This window comes from Aethina tumida, chromosome 1 (assembly GCF_024364675.1).
Source record: "Aethina tumida isolate Nest 87 chromosome 1, icAetTumi1.1, whole genome shotgun sequence".
NCBI lineage: Eukaryota > Metazoa > Arthropoda > Insecta > Coleoptera > Nitidulidae > Aethina > Aethina tumida.
In genome coordinates this window covers 49297942-49319378 of record NC_065435.1, presented here as the reverse complement: position 1 = coordinate 49319378, position 21437 = coordinate 49297942, and the positions used below count along the sequence as shown (strand labels likewise).

Sequence of the window (21437 nt, the reverse complement as noted above, 5' to 3'; positions counted from 1 at the left end):
CCGAAATGGTGAACCAAAACTCGATTTCATCTTATTTTTACAAATTGAATTTGTATATTTACGGTTAAACGTTCGACAGGGCGGAGGGGGAATTTTTCATGAACTTTGCTCTTCATTAAAATAAAAGTATTCAAAAAGTTTTATTAGTTTACAGAAGTTTCAATTACTTCAATCCTGTACTTATGGAAAAAATATCAAGTGCCTTCTCGAGGGGCTCATTATTAAATACAAGTCAGGGGCAGTAAAAAGATCAAAGCTTTTTTACGTTTCACGGTTAATTAACTTTCTGTAATATTAAATATATGTGGTAATGATTAATTACAAATATTCCACATTATCGAGCACTCTTTGTAATTTATTGATGTCCATTTTAATGAGCAAGTGTATTTTGATAGCCGAGAATATAATTGAACATGTTTTAATCAATTTTTTAGTCAGAGTAGTTTCAATAAATTTAAAGGAGTTGCTTTCAACAAAGCCTTTTAACGAGAATATAAGATGTGGAAAATCGAGTTTCTCATTTAATTTACAATAACAGACCAATTTAATTAGTAAGTTAAATAAAATCTAAAAAATATTCAAAGAAACTGAACTCGAGGCAACTCTATGTACTGAGAACACGAAGAAAAGTCTTAAGTATAAATAATTTAAATCACAATTATAGAACTATTGTTAGCTACAAAATGATTTATTGTAACACAATAGATAACAATTTTCAAAAATTCAATTCAATATTATTTTACTATTATCCATAAGTCACTTTGTAAGTAGCCTGTCTTGTAAATCAACAAAGTCCGTTAAGGTCGTTACGAAACCTCTTCAATTTATTTATCTTTAACATGTTGTCATTCAAAGCTGGTAGTAACATCGGTAATTAAATGAAAACATTCAGGCATTAATTCTCCAGAAATGCATCAATTTGGATATAGCTTTCTTCAATTGATGTTGGACCGGTCTTCGTACAGCAGCACAATCAATACCTTATCATCAGCGGCGTAGGAAGTTAATATCGAAGAATGTTAGATTGAAATCTGATTTATAGCTCTTAGTTTTCCCCTCTATTAAATGGAATACACTAATTGTAAGTATGCAAATAATAGGAAATATGAAGAGGAGATGAATAAAATTATCCTGCATGAAGATTTGTTGCGATAGCAATTTTTTTTAATTAACTGTTTATTTGTTTCGCTAATAATTTTCCTTCAATTTGTCCGTTTTATGACATAACATGCGTCAAGCAATTAACCAATTCGTACGCAATAATTTTTGAGTTCACTTACTGAATTCAACAGTAATTATTAGTTTCTCATGTTTTATGGAGCAATCGTAGCGACTGTTTAATACTCTCAAATGGCCCTATTATTCTATTTTTAACCGGAGTTAATTTTAAAAAGCTAGTTCATATTTTACGAGTAATATACTTCAAGATTATGAAAGTGACGTTAGTTATTTATTTACAAAAAACACTGCATATAATTACATGGTCGCAATGCTTGCACACCCGATGAAGATTAAAATACACACTGCCCTAATCCGGTGAGGAATAAGTGGATTATATTGTGTGTTAAGACGCGTTTAAAAAAGTGTTTTACGAGCAATTATAGTTTTAAATCTGTGGCAGAACATTGACGTTGGGGGGGCTCTTAGTATTAATAGGCCGTGTTCGAATGATAAACGACCTTATTTCCTAAGAATCGACGTTACAGTTTCATGCGTCGCTGCGCGATATTCTCCTTCTTATTTCGGCCAATTAAACGTGTGGAAATTAATTCGACACGGCGATTTTTAATTTAAATTGTGCGATGAAACGAACTACGGGGAGCGAATCATTGTTTCGATCGTACGGAGCCGAAGTAAAATTAAAGTCGATCATAATTTGTTACATGGCCTATTGTGTAGGGTAATTTTCTGGATTAGGGTTCACGCTTTCGCGGTGCGTGTTATTCATGACTTTGATTAATAAGTTGTTTCTCAGTGTTATGTAGTCGATACATTGTGTTGGAAATGTTGACATAATTCGGATACTAATTAACAATTAATATTGCTGGCAGGCACTTTCCATGATTTTCACTGATTATATAAATACACTCATAAATTTCGTTATGGGGCTAATCAATTTTAAATTCATCATTTTGATCCGATGGAAAAAGTCATTTAGATAGATTGCTTTTACGTGCACAGTGCATTATAAAAATAAAAGAGGTATCTGGTAAATAGATTATATTGACCTATGATGCCTTTTTCATTTATGTTTTTCGACGAATATCATAAACTCTCTGTAACTATTTTAATTTACCTAACTTTAATTTACCGCTACGGCTCTTTGATAAAACATGCTACCAAAATTGAATTAGTCTACCCTTAAAAATCCAATAATGTTATATCAAATTATTCACTAATTTTACTCGTCCCTTTTAAACCAAAGCAATTCATGTTGAAAATATCAAATAACAGCGTTATGGACCAAAATAAGTAGAAAAATTTTAGTATGGATATTGGATTGGACTATACTAAAACATTTTGCTGTGGTTGTTTAATCCCATGCGGAATATACCAACATGAATTTTATATATGGGATTATCATCGAAACATAAAATTTGGTAAAGCTTTTCCATATCGCCAGCTTCATTCACACCGTAGTTTTAAAAGAATTTATTAAAGATTGACTGATATCTATTCATTGAACGAACAACGCAACTAAACTGAAAGGTGAAGTTTGGTGAAATTTATCCATATCACCAGCTTTCTTCACATCGTATCTTTAGAAGAATTCACCAAAAATTGTCTAATAAGAGATATATTGAGTCATCAGTGCTAGTTATCTGAAAGACCTGTACCTACATCTAGAGATATAATCAATTTTAGTAGGGATGAATTTTACATATGGGATTGTCACTGAAACCTGAAGTTTGGTGAACCTTATTCATATCGCCAGCTTTATTCACATCGTAATTTTAGAAGAATTCACGAAAAATTGTCTGATATCGATAGATTGAACAAACAGTGGTGATTATTTAAATGACCTGTATCTACTTCTGGAGATACAATCAATTTCTGTAGGGGTAGAGCATAATTCAGGGATAAGAGTGAGGAAAATATTAGCCAACAATAGTATTCTTTGTTGAATGAATCAAATTTGTAGATGTTTTGTGAAATTAACATAGAATTGGACTACACCAAAACTTTTTGCTGTGGTTGTTTAACCCCATGCAGAATTTACCAATATGAAATTTATTTATGGGTTTGTCACGGAAACCTGAAGTTTGGTGAAGCTTTCCATATCGCCAGCTTCATTCACATCGTAATTTTAGAGAAATTCACCAAAGATTGTCTGGTATCGATTCATTGAGCAAAGAATGCAACTTAACTGAAAGACTAAGACATGTATTGTTACCGAAAGATGAAGTTTAGTAAAACTTATGTATATTGCCAGCTTCATTCACATCGTAATTTTAGAAGAATTCACCAAAAATTGCCTGATATCAATGTACCATATTGAGCAAATAGTGCTAGTTATCTCAAAAGCCTGTATCTGCTTCTAGAGATACAATCAATTTTAGGACGGGTTTATTATAATTCAGGGATGAGAGTGAGGAAAATATTAGCCCTTTGTTTGGAAAACTCCCCACGAACAGCTGCTTTATCCCTATCAGGCGCAACGAGTACAGGCCTTAAATCCACTTGAAAATCAAGCAGGATTAGTTTTTTGCCACTGGTTTCTCCACCAAGGTGCTGAAGGTCTTTGCTTTCGTTCCAAAATTCTCGATGGTGCCTTATCCACCTGAATTAAAGTTATTCATTTGCATAATACCAATGTTTGGGTCTAAAAACGTCACGTTTTTAATTAAATATGTGTATAAGTATTATTGGCAACAAGTTTCTAAGTCCCGTTGTTTTTCCTGAACTTAATAGGTGATCTTTTGGATGATATACCTTAGGACCGAAAGCAAAAATGTGGTTCCAGCATAATGGTGCTCTAGGTCACTTTTCTATTGCCCTTAGAGAACATTTAAATGGATAGAAGGGGGCGATCGTATATTATGGCTCGAAAAATTTTCTGATTTAAATATTTTAAATCAGAAAATTTTCTTTTTTTGGGTGATATTTACTACCTGTCTGACTGTGATACTGCTACAAATAGTTTCGATGAGCTACAGCTAGGAATTATTCAAACATGACAACAAATCATAGCTAATAAGGGGTTTAAGAGTTCACAAAGATGTGTTTGCTTAAAAATGGAAGAGGGGCAGTTTGTATGTTTCAAAAAAATATGAATGGAAGTTTATACTTTGTTGAAACATCTACGAAACCGTTCTTTTACGGACTCAAATAAATATTTATATCTAAACATAGTTAAACAAATAATTCAGTACCATATCTGTAAACAAACTTTAATTTAATTTTAAGAAACTTAAAAATAATATTATTAATCTTCTGAAACTCTCCTTGGTGTTTTGATTGTCTGCAAATGTTTTCCAATTTATTTAGCGTGGTTAACATGTATTTTAGTAAAACATGTTACTATTAGTAAGAATCTCGTTAATTAAAATTGCTGAATTATTTAAGATGGAACCAAGTAACGAGAGAAACAAATTGTTGACATAAATATCAGCCCCTTTATTATGTTACGGTTACACTAGGACGAGACAAAAGCCATAATAAATAATAACACTATTATTGCGATTATTCCTTATACCCAGCCAAATCCAAGGTTCCTTGGAAATAATTATCGTACAGTTCGCACCGAGCACTTAATCAAGTGCGCCTAGAAATGAAACACATTTGTTTCTGGGTTAATTTGCATTGTCCCTAAATACACAAGGATTAATGGTGCTGGTTCCAAATCTGGAATGTACTAAATGGAATACATCAAATTAATTACCGCTAATGTCACAAAATCTCCCCCCGAACCGAATTCATTTTTCATGGTAAAACTTATACGGCTTACGGCGTTTCCTAATACTATTAACTGGGCTTGGGGTGTGGGGGACAAGAAGGGGTACATGCGGAACGGGAGAGACCTGTCGTTCACAATAACGCGGTGGGCACGTATCAAGAAACAAAACTCATTCCGAAAGGACTATTTGATGTTTTATGTGAGTGCTGTAATGGAACAAAGATGACTAAACATCTTTTTCAATGTGTGGATTATATGATGTGTGAAAGAACACTTTTATTCTTACTCTCTGCGCGGAAAGCGAACATGTGGCGGAGATAAACAAATATATTTGATTACAATCCGGGGGCAAATCATATTATGCCCTCGAAATCAAAAGAAAACCATTTCGGTGCTCTCTGCACCATGAATATGGACGATTTTATTATTTTTTTATGGTTCTTTAATTACTTTATTCACTTTTATATACATTTTTTTTTTCTATCCAAATTTCAATCATTTTTAGAAGTCTTATATATGAGGTATCTCAAGTTGTTTGAAAAACTTATTAAGTGTTGTAAAATCAGTTTTTTTTAATTGTTGATTGTCGCAAACGTCATTTTGATATCTCTGACCGTTTCTGGAATATCTACAACAACTGACATTTGATGAATTTTGAAATAAAAATATCTCTTTTAATTTTTTAAATGGACTTTATAAGATTGGATAATACAAGCTTTTCAAAAATATATAATTTTTGTTATAAGAAATTATGATTTGCTAAGACATAACGATTTTAATGGTAACTTTCTAGATAATATTAATAAAATAAAGGCGGTGCAACTGATATTTCTATAAAAGACAAAATCAACCAAATTGGAATCCTCTAAACTAAATTTTATTTATGTTGATGCTGTTGTATCCAGTCGGAAACTACTTTGACTAATTTATTACGATTTTTTAACAGTAAGTACCAAAATAATTCAAAATTATTCTTTAAAATGTTCCACTAAATGTAGGTATTTAAGTTAATTAAATTAAATATTCATCATAATAAATCTTTTTCGGTTGAAAGTGACTATCTGGTAGATTTGCTATCAAGCGTTCAATCTCAACAATAATTTTATTACGGCGTCACTTAATTAATATTTATTATATCGATTCCGAGATATAAAAAAATAATATATGCGTTTCTCCGAACAAAATGAATTATTTGTCTGGATATGTTCGGTTGCATACGGTTTGAAATATGTAGGTATGTATGTCTAGAACTTCCTGCTGTCGAGTTTATGTACATAAACATTTTTATTAATTAACATATGTATGTTTTTCTGGTTTATGTAGGTAGTTTGAAGCATAAATATTTTAAGGTTTACCTTATGAGTGATGTGTCTACTTGATTTTAGTTATTAGATTACTTTAAACTAGTTTTGTTAGTCAAAATGTTAAAAATTCTAAAAATTAAGACTGATTCAAAGGATTATTTAATTAATAAACAATGGGTCGAACAATAAAAAAAAATACATGCACATTATGTGTATAAGTATTTATTCAACATTTATGCAAAATATATAAAAATTCAATAAAAAAGTGAAAGTATGTCAAAGATGAAATTTAAAAAGAACCTCATTACTGGATTAATCAGTCTTGCGTCTTTTTGGCAACGGTTCATTTTTATCTGGTTTGTCGTTCGGAGTCTCAGTCTCCCTTCTGTCAATTTCATTATTTCTGTCAGATCCATTATTTGCCGATTCTATTTGCATCCTTTCTTCCTGTCCGACTCCAACTGGAACTCCGCTGACCTGACCGTTAGTCTGCAGTCCTTGGGAAATCGATAAATCGGGATCGCTGCTGGATGACAGAACGGGCCAAATAATGCGAAAACTTGGAGTGTTAGTTGGAGAGTTGTTTGACAAGACAACTCGGAAATCTTCGAACGCCAATCTGGGGGTTAAATAGCATACCAAGCAGTACCCTTGAGTGGACGCGTGACCGTAGTAGCCGCAGCCGGCAGCGCATAGTACTTGTTCTTCCATTTTGAGTTTCTTTGAAGTACGGCGATGACACAAAACTTATCACTTGTCAATTTGAGGACAAAGAGAAATATGCAGTTCTGGCAGAGAAACGAGTAATTTTGCACACTTCTAACGTATGAAGCAAGTTCAGTGCTATGACGTTTATGCAAAATTATATCTTACAAATTTGACAAAATGTGAGCTCTCACTAGCACACAACATGCAATGATGAATGAATGACATTACGAAAAGTATATTTCCATAGTTTCACCTGGTTGCTACGAAAAATATTGTTAAAAAACAATTGGTGAAATTTTTTTTTTTTAATTTCCATTGCTGTTTATGTATTTTAAGTAATATTCCTCTCGTATGCAATTTTTTAAATTGCATATATTTTTTTCGCTTTGTTCAAATTAATTGGATTTATCTTGAATAAATGAATGTTGGTCGTTATCAAATTGCATTATTAAATTTGAACAGCTTCCCGCATATATTGCATTAAAGTCAATTACCAGTGAAAAAGTAGCGTTCCTAGTGATAAATATTGTTGACACTCTTCATTACAACAAAAACAGTCCATTTATAGAAACCCTCGATGTTATCGATCGGTGCATTTAAATAACCAAAGAATTCATTAAGAGTTCCACGTATCCATAACCAGACATTATTGGGATGGTGAGCGAACATGTGCAGAAAAACATAACCATGACATAAGGCTGTAAATTGTCGAAATTAAAGAAATTAGCACTTGGCCAGTTGCCGCATCGTCTGGCACATGTTTTTCGAGCCGCGGCGGCCAAACCGTCCTCCCGTACCTTCCAGGTACCACCGTCGGATGCCAGCGCACGCACCTGCCGAATCAGCTGCTAGAAGTTATTCCACTAAAATTTATATTATTATTAAAACGCCTCGCACAGTGCCAGTGCCACCGCATCACATGGCGGTGTGGTTTTTTTCAATGGATGGAAAAAGTAAAAGAAACTATTTCGCCTATTAAGATATCGTGTCGTGACGTCCGATTTGATGTTTCTCTTATTGGACTGCTGAATTTCTACCGCACAAGGTGCACCATTGCGGGTGGCCTCCCTCAACTACGCTTTTTCGCCTCTGGATTTTTCAATAGCAAATTTTAGGAAAAAAAAACAATTCGTAATATTCCTAACATTAACTTACGAATTAATAAGATACTTGTTTGTGGATACTACTTATTTTTCGACCCATAATAAACATAATTTAAATCATTTACAGGGGCACGAACAAAACGGTCAAACGAGGCTCGTTTGTTTTAATTTTGCAGCTGTATTTAATCGGATAACAAGCTAGTATTATTAATTTATACAATCAATGGCTAATTTAGTTATTATCCCGAGGCTCCCACTTATTTTTTATTGACAAAATTAATTGATCAACAATTAAAGTATTAAATAACACGTGGAAACATGTGTCATGTTAAAGCGTTTTTTACTCGAAACCTTATCTGACAACATTGAAGAAAAATACGACGAAAACAATGAAATAACATGCCTCAGCGAAAACAAACTGACATATTTAAATTGTGTACACGCTGTTGGTATTTACATATAACAAATTTACAACATGTGATTCATAAAGATTAAGATATATCAAAACTTAACGGCCTTAATTAGTATGATATTTGATATTTTACTATAAACAACAATAATTAATGTGTTCTTATAATATTATATATACAATAATAGTCATTATTATTGCCATTAACTTTTTGAAATATTAAATATTTAACCACACTCTTCTATTTAATGTGATCTGTTAAAATAATATTAACTTACTATTCTTATTCTATAAAATGTTACATATATTTTTCTGAATAGTTGGACATAAATATAGCAAATTTAATTTTAAAGTTTTTTAATAATTAAGTCTGTGTTATTTAATTTAACATTAACACTATATAATATCCTTTTTGTTTTATAATTTTAGCCTATCTCCATGTCATAGATTCGACCATTTTTCTAATATATGACAAGTCTGTATTTCTTCAGCCTTCTTGAATTGCTGTGATGAGTTCATTTAATTTTGTAGAATTTTTATATTGAATTTGATTATAAACGTGATCCTCCATGATTTTTCTTGTAGGTCAAACGATCCCTCATCCACTAACCATTTTCTCACTCTTCTTGTATTAATTTTAGCCCATTTGTTCCGGGTTGGCTTTAATTTCAGTTGACGGTAAGATCGAATTGTTTTTCGACATTCGGATTATGATGATTGGAGCCGTATTCTTTTTTCTAATGAGTCAAGATTTTGCTACCACCCAGATTCTGGAAGTATTTGTATCTGGAGAGAACCTGAAAACCAAATACGGCTACAATATGCTAGTGAGGTGGTGAATTTTGTAGGAGGCTCATTGATGTTTTGGAGGCAATTAATATTGGCGGAAGAACTGAGCTCTTTTTAATGGAAACCACTTGCAATGCAGTTGCGACAACATAGTTTTACCTATTGTATTACCCTATTTAACCAATATGATCTCAAATTCCATTTTCTAACAGGATATCGGTAGGCCACATACTGCGAGGATCGTTAGAACAGCATTTGAAGAGAATAACATAAGCGTTTCACCTTGGCCAGCAAACTTCCTAGGCTTTAATCCAATAGAAAAAGTATGGGATACTAAAAAAAGAAGACTTTTAAATCGATAAAACTATTATGGAGACCACCACCAGCTAATTTTGACAGTACAGGAGGTGTGGTAGAAATTCTGTCCGGATATTAGTTTTTATTAAAAAAAGTGTGGCATAATTATTGTAATTAACATAATAAATATTTAGATATTTAGTGGGTATTATTATTTTAATTTTTGAAGGGGTTTCAACATCATTTTACAATATATTTTTTATTTAATTAGTAAATTGTTCATGTTTTTATTAATTCATTATATTTTCACATTAGGTTTTTTTTTGGTTTTATTACAATAATTTTAAAATATTTAGGTATTCCCTAGATACTGACTGTTTATGTAATTAATATAACGATTAACTATTTTATACATTTAATATTTAATTCTGTTTTTATTAATTAATTGTTTATTTAGAATAATAATTGCAAAAACAATCAAATTAATTATAATTTTAGAAACGTTGATAAAAGTAAAATGAAGGTTCATAAAAATAAAAAATTAAAAACATTGCACATTCAATAGAAAAACATTATATAAATGAATAAAATTTTATTAAAACATATAACTGTCCAAAAGCGACACCATTAGTTCGCCCATAATAATTTTTATTGGAACTATCCTTTCAATTTGAAGCATTTTAGCTCAAACCGGATAAATAATGGAAATTTTTAACATCGATCCCAATTACGGTTTTGAATACAGACAAAAATTGTATATTGTGTATACATTTCCATCGAACTTTTATTCAAATCGCATTCAAGCGCAAAACACATTCGGGCAACAGAAATTTGACAAACATCGGAAAACAATTTTGTCCGTTGATTACCTCTCAAATTCACGCGCCTAAGGTTATCAACTCCTGATGTATTTTTATTCTCCCCCTGCTTCTCCCTTGGAAGCTGACAGATCTTTTCACGCTCCACATCTCATCTTAAATATTGGTTTCTTTCGATGCTGGCGCCCGCGCGAAATGTTTCAATTTCAATTTCCGGCAGAGGTCCCCGTGAATTCATAAAGTCGCGAAAATGAATTAAATATAAATGGCGGCAGTTAATTTTATGCATTTTTCCGTTCGGAATTTTAAGGTGATTTTTTTTCTTTACTTATTCTTCATGTTTTGTTGGAGGCTTCATTAGACGCGTATTGTTTCGTCGGTTTTTCTGCGTTCGTTTTTTGCGTCCGCACTTTAAATTGGATAAATCCGACGGAGATTTCGTAAACCTAATTAGTCCATAACGATCATCTATACATTCGTGTAGATTTATTACGTATTCGGCATTTGCCCACGCACACAGAATGAGTAATTAACCTTTCGCCGGAGCACCGTCGAATAGATCGCCGAGACGGAATAGTGCGGCAGGAAAGCGCCGTAGCCCCCGTACGCCTATTGATGGAATTGGAAGATTATTATGTTCTTGTAACAAGTAGCGCTAATGAATGTAAACACGTGACTACTTTCATGGGAGGCTGCGACAGCTGGTCCATTAATTGATATGGTAATGTTTGATGGCAGAAGGCAGTGTCACGTGCCGGCACAACCTACTGCTACGCGTACACCTGCTACGGTCGCTGGAAACCAAAGTACGAATTGGAAAACGCGAAAGTACACTTATTTCGGTTAATAAATTCTTTTGTATTAACCGAGAATTTATGAACAACCAGTTGACTGGTGACATTTTGGAAAGGTGGAATTACAGTCTGTGGTGATAATTGTAATTTAAGGGAGTCCTTGGATCGATAAGAAATGTTTTATTAAATTTTTTCAATTTATTTCTCGTAAATTGAGCACAAACTCTTGTAAATATTTACCTTCATCCAAACGATTGAACTTTTGGAAAGGACTTTCGTTCCGTCCCACCGGTTCGCAGATGTGAACATTATTGAACCATCTCGAATCAATCTAATTGTATAAATATCTGGGGATTTTAAGGAATTTCAAATCAATAATCTCGCCCGATAAAAGACGTATGTCACAATCTGTCAAAGCCAGCCTATTGGATTAATTATAAGGTAATGGGGAAATCGTTCGGATACTTTCGGAAAATTTCCATTCCGAAAATTAATCGCCGGTTGTTTTTTGGATAATTTCTTATCACAGGACGAGGTGGCCGAGTGGTTAAGGCGTTGGACTGCTAATCCAATGGGCTCTGCCCGCGTGGGTTCGAATCCCATCCTCGTCGAATCTTTTTAACAATTTCATATTCACCACTGTCATTCATAGTGTTTACTAAAAAAATGAAACAGTCGTATCCTTATAACACTTTCGTAGTTAAAGATTGAGTTTGTATCTAATAGAAATAAGTGGTGGTGAGAATGACGGCCAAACCAACTTTGTGAGGGTCCTGTTTTATAAAAAAAGATACCGTCATATCGTCCAGTCACCATAAAACCAACGCCACACCGCACATTTTTTTGCAGTTGATCCCAATTACCGATAAATATAAAACAAAATTTAGTCTCGGATGCCGTGTGTGGTCACAGACAGCTGAACGAAGGGTAACTCGAAATATGAAAAACAAAATTAAAAAATTAATTTAATTAACTTCTTATTTGTCAAAACCGTTAGATTTATTAACACACAGCCGATAGGACTTACATAATTTGCTGGTCTCTCGCCAAAGTAAAAAAAAAGTTTTAATTAAGTTAAATAATAATAACTTCCGTAAATTGGTGAAAGTCGATTTGCAGGCGTGTGCACGCCTGCAAAGCTTAATTATTAATTTGTATGGTAATTACACGGCTCATTTGCGAATGTACTGACAGTGGGTCAAGAGTACCAACGCAATTTAACTTTTTGACATGCCGATAAACTACAACATTTTATCTACAGAAAACCGTATCTTCGAGATCTTCACCTGCGGAACTGCGTAAGACTGTTTATTTTTTTGGCTATTTTATCAACAAACAAACGGCGTCGTTGTGAAAATCTGAGCTGGATAACGAAGTGTACGTATTTAAGGAAAATTGAGTCCTTTCATGAGATTTATGCGTTTTCTGGCTGAAAAATTCTCGCAAGAAAAAGTTAATGACTTGTTTTATAATGCAGTTCGTACGGTTCAGTACAGGGGTGGAGGACTGCATGCTCCATATATCAAAATAACAAGTCTTACCTGTGTTTCAGAAACCATGAAACAGTTAAAAGGTAGAAACAATTTTATGCCGATCTTATGCGTAGATTACGCATAATTATGTAAGGCAACACATTAAGAACCTGTAAGCATTTTAAAGCGTTTTGGAGTTTAGCATTGTGCTATTCCATTGAGCGCGTGTAAACGGCGGCGCATTTAATAATAATAAAAAATATTGTATTATCATAAAAATGTACTTAAAACTGAATATATGTCTTGTTTAACAAAATTAGTATTTTAGAAAACACATTACTCCTAATGAATATTCAGAACCGTAATACAAACATAAATTCCACATTTTTAATTTGCGTAAAAGATACCTCGGCTCTCGATAACCATCAAATTATTTTACTTTAATACGCTATTAATTTTTATATCCACCAATAGCAGAGGCTCTTGACATTCCTCACTTTTAGTTTCTACACGAAACAATTCCAAACAATTTGCCGGCTATAAATCATTCCAATAGTATTGTGTTAAAGAAACATTTTACTACTATTGGCTAAAGACAATGCACTCACTCTATTACTACTTCTGAAGTAAATAACTGCATTTTAATAACAGACACTCTACAGCTCAGAACAATCTGTAATGAAAAAATTAAGCTCCTTATAGTGGACAACAAGTAACATTTAGACGATACTTTAAAAGCTACTAAGCGTACCCGAATCGGAGAGGAACTAGAAAAACCATTCGATGGTTATGAACATTAAGACCCAAATAAAAAAGAATATTGCTAAAAATGGCAACAACAAACTAGAGTTCTGCAAAATGTTAACAAACCCATAAGGAAACCACAAAAACATCACCAACAAATAATCTTAACCATGCTTCGCAGGTCACTCGAAACTGACCCACGAAGGAAAAAAACAAGACGACAGTACTTGGATGTCTCTTTTTGTTTTACCAATGCCTCCTAGTGATGGGTGCATTAAATAAAAAAACTGCGCTGCCCAATTTGTGTTGAACTGTGACTGTGACCTAATCAATGCCCTGGAATAATTACGGTACGGTCCTGCACAAGAGACCGATAACAATCGTAGAAAATTTGTATTGTAAATTACAAATTTGGAATGTTTTATTTATTATCTAGCGAATCAAGGTTTTTCGTGTGTGCCCTTTGACAGCTTTTGATTGTGGCATGATTGAACGACGATCACTGATCGTTATTTGGTGTGAAATCGTGGCTTTTGTTTGATTTTGATGCAGTCATTGTTCACGCCGTCGAATTCCAGTTTGCAATTCACACTTTTTGATAAATCGATGTTTGCGCACAAACACCGGGATTTAAACTTTTATGTGTCTTTTGTCACGCGCCGTGCCCCCAATAATTTCATAACAATACACAAAATTCCTAGTTCGGTTTCTGTGTTTACTTAATGGAATACACGTATATTTGTACTGTGGAATTGCAATAGTCACCGTGCAGCTGTAGGGCAATGAGTAGGACGACAAAAAATTGTAAACATGTTAATTTAACGCGCACAAATGATTTAACCGCACGTTTCGTTCGTATTAAATCGTTTCACCAAAGTCCCACCAAATGAATAAAAACCTCTCCATTTGAATTTTCGAGGGGACCCCGGGACGGCGTTTCAACAAAATTGATGAGCACTTCAATTACAAAGAGATAATAAGTTTTTAATACAAAGTCCCTTTTCAGTAAACACTTTTATACCGACCATCCATAGAAATAAAACCGCAAAATATCATTAAGGGGCGAGTCGGGACTGTCACTCAAGGCGGACGTTCTTCATTAATCAAGATTTATGATTTTTCCTAAAATCCGTTATCAAATGATCTAGAACTAATGACCTGCATTATAAAGTTTGAATTGAATGAGGAATTATTTTGTGTTATTAAATAAATGACATCGAGGCGGAGGCAGGATATTGCATTTTTGTATTAGCAAACATTTCTACCAGGCACAGCATAATTAAAACTAAATAAAAAAGGAGGCAATATTAAATTCTATCCGTGTATTGAAATTGTTCGATTGGCATGATATTGACGTAATTAATTCTTAATCGGAAACATGAACTCACAGTAAATAATATTTGAGTATAATATTACAATTGTTTATACATAGAATCATTTTTATTTATCGACTTAGATACCATTACATTAGCGTGATTCATTGCATTCAGGTAAATATAAAACTGATAGTGTAATCTAGACATTAAATGTTTACAGTTAATTCATATTTAATGATGACGGTTATTGTTTTTAATATTACACCAATTACATTATACTTAGGTATTCAAGATATTCATTTGTACGTCACATTTCAATTATAAATTCTTTAGAATTTATCAATTGAATAAACAAACAAACATAACAAAAGATTAATTTCAACGGCTGAGAGAGAGAGCTCATTTATAAAATATTCTAGTGGAATTAATCTAAAAGTGAAAAAAGACGAGTTAGCACTTATTATCAAGACCATCACCAATATCAATCAATTTTAAAAATTTGATTGTATGAATTACATTGGATTTTTTTTATGGAAATTGCTTTTAATTACTACCATCGGCGATGAAGAAAATACGTGTGTTGCCAAACAGTCAATTAAAAACGTTAATAGTCCGGCATAATTAAATTTTCCTTCCCGTGTTTGTCTTTTGGGGCGCACGGAATTCGTGCAATTAAATAACGAAATTCGACAAATTTAGTACGGCTCGTGTTTAGTTTTACTAAATAAAGGACGGGCATGCAATTTTCTCCACATAATGAAATTATTTAGCGGCGGTGGTGGCCTTCTTCAATTTTTCCCCATTAAATTGTGACCGCCGAACATGCATATACAGTAAACAACGGTGGGGCCCTAAAAAATATTACCCATAAAGATACTGCTCCCTGATTACGTATCGGAAAATGGTTTTAGTTAGTTTTTTTTTTTTTTTTCATTGTATTGTAAATAATTGAGAGCGGGACTAATAAACTTGGAAATAATGCAGTTTATGCAATTTAATTGGTCGATTGTTATCTGTATTAAAAAATTTATAATATTTATTAGGGTAATTTGTAACGAGGCATTGTTAATTGAACATAATAATTTAAACTAAATTCAAGCTTTGATGATAACCACAAATAATGGCTATTAAAATTTTAATAAAAGCTATTTTGTTTCACTCGATGCATGTTCATTTTTATTATTAAAAATTTGTTGTAATGTGACCTACTTTATAATGATGATGTATAGTATTTTTGTTTAGAAATATTCAATTTTACAAGGAACTATGATATTAGTATATAAGTGCAATGTTTTAAAGACATTAGAAACGATAACAAAAACGTCAACAAAACCAAAAATTTAATATTCCTGTTGCAGGCAAATAATATATTTTTGTATCTCCTTTAACTTGTAAGGTTCAAGTGAAAATAATGTTTATATTGTATTTAATCACTTTTTTGATTACAGTATCGGCAAAATTAGAGCGACTATCTTAAATATTAAATAAAATGTTTAAAAACTAAATTATAAAACATTTATTTATGTCCGCTACTTTATTTTTCTTAGTTCATTTATGTCCCACACATTTTTTACATTCAGTAGAAGGGACTGTTTTTATTATTTCTAAAAACCATAAAAATGTACGCGACAAAATTAAAGCGACTCGAGAATTTTTCAGTCGTATTTATATCTCTTATATATAATATTATTAAAAATGAAGGTAGTAATGTTATGGTCTGATTCATAAAATAGATGTAAAATGGATTGTTTTGTATATCGTAACATATTAGCACATCGTAACATTTAGCTACCTTTCGTGAATGGGAAATGTCTTTAAAAATTATATTTTACCATTACAATAACCCCAAACACACTGCCAAGCTAGTTAAAGAATGGTTTCTTCAAAAAAAAAATCAATGTCTTAAAGTGGCTAACTCAATCTCCCGATCTTAATCCAATAGAAAACTTGTGGAAGATTGTGAATAAGAAGATTATAATAAATTGCATCACAAATAAAGCGAATTTATTTGAACAATACAGATGAGGATATAATTTCCAATCTAATCTCGTTCATGCCAAAAAGATGTTATAGTCAATAAGGGAAACTGGATGAAATATTAAATACTAGGTCATTTACATTGGATTTACCTTTTTTCTTTTAATTTTTATGAAGAGTCGCTTTAATTTTATCGCAATAAGAATTTTCTGGTTTTATTTTTTTTATGTCATCGTTAACATGACATGTTTCGTCAATAAATTTATTTAATTCAAAAATCGTAAGTATATATGATATTGTTTAGTATTTAAACAAAAAGAAAGTCATTCCGTTCGATTTTATGATAAAAAATAAATGCATAAATTTAAAACAATGTGGTTTTGATAATTTAATAAATATTTACCACTTGATATTTTGCATTTCCAATGTTTAATTCCAATTTTTTTTAAATCATCAAGAGATTAAATATTTATTTAATTTTAAAATTAATTTTCTTAACATTGCCTATTAATAAATATAACTAAAGATTTACAAAACCTTCCATAGATACAAGTATTTGAAATATAGAAATAAATTGTGTTCTGATCAATTTAGCTTGTTCAAAAAAATAGGTACTGACTGATTTTATCGAAAAATTAAGTTGTTTCAAACCGAGTTATTAACGTAAAAGAACAAACAGTTCGGCAGCGGCTAATTTACCATTTTAAACAGACATATCAGTCAGTCGCATGTCTTCACCCAACGACTGAAACCGCAAATTTGACATAAGGTAAATTTACCTCGAAACAGGATCGCCCGGGGGCCAGCCTGCCAATATCTGTGGCGGAGCGGATATGCCTGTATTATTGGAAAGTTATTGTGGAGAACGTGGGCCAGTCTCCGTGTGGCATATGGAGGGTAAACGGTGGAAAGGCCCCAAGCATATCATTCGATCATCCGGGAGAGAGACAGCCCTGCACAAGCCGGAGATGTGTATGTACTCATTTGTGGTCGGGTCCAGCGTTTCTGCCATTAACTCGGCCCGTCAAGGGTTTTCGATATTGAGATGTGTATCGATGGGAGTTTACCAGAGTTATGCCGGTGACGTTTATATAAATATTTAATTAAATTAATATCCCAAAAATGGACGCTTGTATTGGTTAGGGCCCTCCTAAGGGTCCAGCCTTAACCGGTCAATGATCTGTGATATGATACGAAGGGAGATGTACATTAGGGTTCGTTTAAATATAGAATTACGTATTTGGATTTGGAAGCTTTTTAAAATGTCGCCAGTACTTCAATGTATAAATACGGAGTAATTTAATTTTCTTGCTTCCGGCAAGTATTTTGTTTACTTGATGTAATGAGTAAGTTTCAAATGAAAATATTGTTTTCATTATATTATTTCGTGATAAAAATCCACAAATTTGAAACAATGTGGTTTTGATAATTAAATAAATATTTACCACTGTTTTAATTATATTATCTTCATTTAAATTTTTTCTTGAAAATTAACAAGATTTTAAATATTTGTTTAATTTTAAAAATGCTTTTCCTAACATTGTTTTTAATTGTTATATTAAAAACACCTTGTTCCAGGTTTATGGTCATAATTTTTATCACAACACAAATATGTTTACAATGTAGTTTACCACCGCACCTTAAATTTTACACCTTTGGTGAATTGTAGATAAAATTTGTGATTTTAACATTAAAATAATCTGCAACATTTTTACAAGCAGTAAAACTAGAATATTGTGATGGGCACCTGATTTCAGTGCCATAATAAATAGGTTTGAATCCACGTAAAACTGTTGAAATTGAATAGTAGCAGAATCGGCGTGAACCGATACCATAAAACAGTTATAACCTCCAGTGGCGATAGCGCCATTACACTCCATCTCCGACGCTTAAATACACGTTTATTCCTCTAATTATTACCATACGACCATCGTAAATTAGTATGTAGTTATGATTTTACACCCGTTTACCGTAATTCCAAGATATAGATATGAATACTCGCAACATAAAACCGACGTTTTATTTGTAGTTTTAATTGCCCCCAAGTACTGCCCCATAACTACACGGTGGCACTAAAAATCTAAATAATGGCGCTAATTCTTTATGAAAATCCCTGATAAAATTTTATGCATGTGTAAATTATTTTATTTCAAACATCATAAGCACCATATAATTTTATAGTATTTTTACGTCGCCCGGATTTTAATATTTCACCTCTGGTTCGCGTTTTACACTCCGGGCATTGTGTACATGTCACACATGTGCATTCGGGCCGCCGATTTACATAAAAAAGTCATTAAATTCTAATGGGGATTCGGCCGGCCATTCAAAAACTTACAGCAGGAAATTCAATTGTTACCCTTTGGTAATGTCCAAGTGTTGCAAATACTGATTCGAATCAGTTAAATTATGCGAACGTGGCTACGCTTCACCTTTCACGTATCGAGGGGGGCACATTATTTTTTCATAACAATAACCATAATTTCTTTATTAAGCAAAAGTGTCTCTCGAAACGGCGGATGTTTTATGTACTTTCGTTCTGCCGGATAGGACGCTGTTATGTTACAAGTGTTCAGCGTGTGTGTGTGAGTGTCTCCAAGCACATTTGAATAAAATTATGGTCAATACTTCGATAAGAGATTATTAGCTATTACGAAGATTTATGGAATTTATTTATGTGCGTTCTCGATAGTCCTCCATACAGATATTTCACCTAGATACGAGTGGACGGACCATTACGGATCGAGAAAGTTTGCATATGATGTATAGATTGCAGATATAAGAAGTTCGGGGGGAGCTCTTCGTTATCTTCGGAATGTATACGATCTGCGGAGTAGGTGGTTGGTAGTGCATGGCATGGGCCGGTTGTTTCGCTATCAGTCGTTATTTATATTATATAAATCTATCCCATAATCTGGCATAGGTTACGTGATTCAGAACAGTGGAAGGCAATCTGGCAGATCCGGTTTTGGGATTTATGCCCGGCCGGAAGTAGGTGCGTTCAGGAATTCCGACTGATGATTTGCGGCTCATATGCCCTTCCCTTCGTGCCGCTCTCTCCGCGTCAGGGGTGGCGGTTTTTCGTTGTTTTTTTTTTTTTTTTTCTTTTTTTTTCTTCGCGCCGAATCGCTTTTAGTATATATTTATTAACTCGGGCGCTTCTTGATATAAATCAACATTTTTGTGTGCTGTTAAAGTGTGTGTAAAGATAAGGTGTTGATTTATCGACGGTTTCGCCTGTTTGTTTCTATATATTCGCGATATTGTACGGTTTATCACGTACCGAAACTTTTTTCATACGTGTCCCCAATTTCTCTCATGATTTTCGGTTTGATTTACTTTCGCATGGTAACTTATTGGTCGCAATGTTGCAACGATGACATCTATTAAATCGAGATATATCTGCAAAATGGCCCGGCCCACAAAAACCCGGGGAAAATTTATCGCAGTTAATTTGGTTAATCGGCGCATCCACCATTATTTTAAAATGTGAACCAATTTATATTCGTATTATCAGTAACTTAATTAATTGTATTTAATTTTAGTAAAACACTTGAATAGTAATCTTTTATCAATTTCATCGCTAAAACTATTTAATTAATATTATTTACCATTTATTTAATAATTTTATATTGCAAACTTAAATAATTTCCTACTTTTTGCATAGATTGTTATCCTTAAGTTAATAAATAGCTTTACGACAATCAATACATTTAAGAGCAATTTCAGCTTTGAAATTATTTTCATCTCTTGTTGTGTTGTGTATTACGCACATAAAACCATCATAAAACTAGGTGCTCTCCAGTTGTATTTCACGGGCATTAACTGTTTTCATAGAAGCAGTAAAATATATTTCATATTCGTGTTTATTAAAAAAAATAATAAACGAAATAATTACATGGTGTAAACACTACTTATACTATCACGAGAAGAAAGATCCTATATGTTTAACGATAAACATACATCAAAGAAGAATAATGTTTATTGTTAATTAAAAATAAAAAGAACAAAATTAAAATACACAGAAATGATGAGCTACTTTAAGACATTTGAGTTCTCAATTTACAGTTGTGCAAAGTTACGATGCGCACTTTGTATAAACTACTTTGTCTAATCGTTAATCTGAATTTTAAATTTCCGTATTATTTATGTATGTATATTCGCGATGCTCCCGGCGAGAAAATGCAAGATACACGTCAAAGATATTAGTGAAATTCAGTGAGCAGAAGTTTCGTATAATTCCTCGTAATTAAATTCGCAGATCCGAGATATCTTAATGGGATTTATTGCACATTAACAATAAATATTTAAACATCTCCACTCATATTTTACATTATGTACAGTTGTAAATGTTTAATTATCGTTAAATTTATTGAGTCGATACATCAAAAACTAAATTTCTATGCATATATTTAATGATATCACCAAAAGTTGTAGTCGTGCAGGTGTTCACTGTCAAAATAAAGTAAGAAGGCAATCGAAAAGTACGCAAGTTTATATAACACCAGTTAATATTGTCCTACTTCTGCAAAGGCATAAATTAAATTTAGACACTAATAAATATTCTTATATGGATGCATATTACCAACGCATAAAACATAATAATTATGCCCACATCCGTTGCTAATTGTTTTATACCGCCAGTTCATTATTATTTTTTACCTTTTTGCATATGTTAGTACAATTTACTGATATTTAACTTAATTATATCCACCAGTAATGAAAATGCTAATTATTTCTGCAATTATGTAGATGTTAAGTACATAAACTATTGGAAAGGAAAACTAAGCCGGATAATGTTATCGAATT

General features: G+C 32.6%; 1 long non-coding RNA gene and 1 other non-coding gene across 2 annotated transcripts in view; one reads left to right on the top strand and one right to left on the bottom strand.

Annotated features, from left to right (window-relative positions):
* Positions 1–21437, bottom strand: part of LOC126264462 (uncharacterized) — a 131311-nt gene that overhangs the window by 10351 nt on the left and 99523 nt on the right. The gene's annotated exons all lie outside the window — the stretch shown is intronic.
* Trnas-gcu (transfer RNA serine (anticodon GCU)) lies at positions 11649–11730 on the top strand. Its single transcript has one exon. It is a non-coding gene; the product is annotated as a tRNA-Ser (tRNA).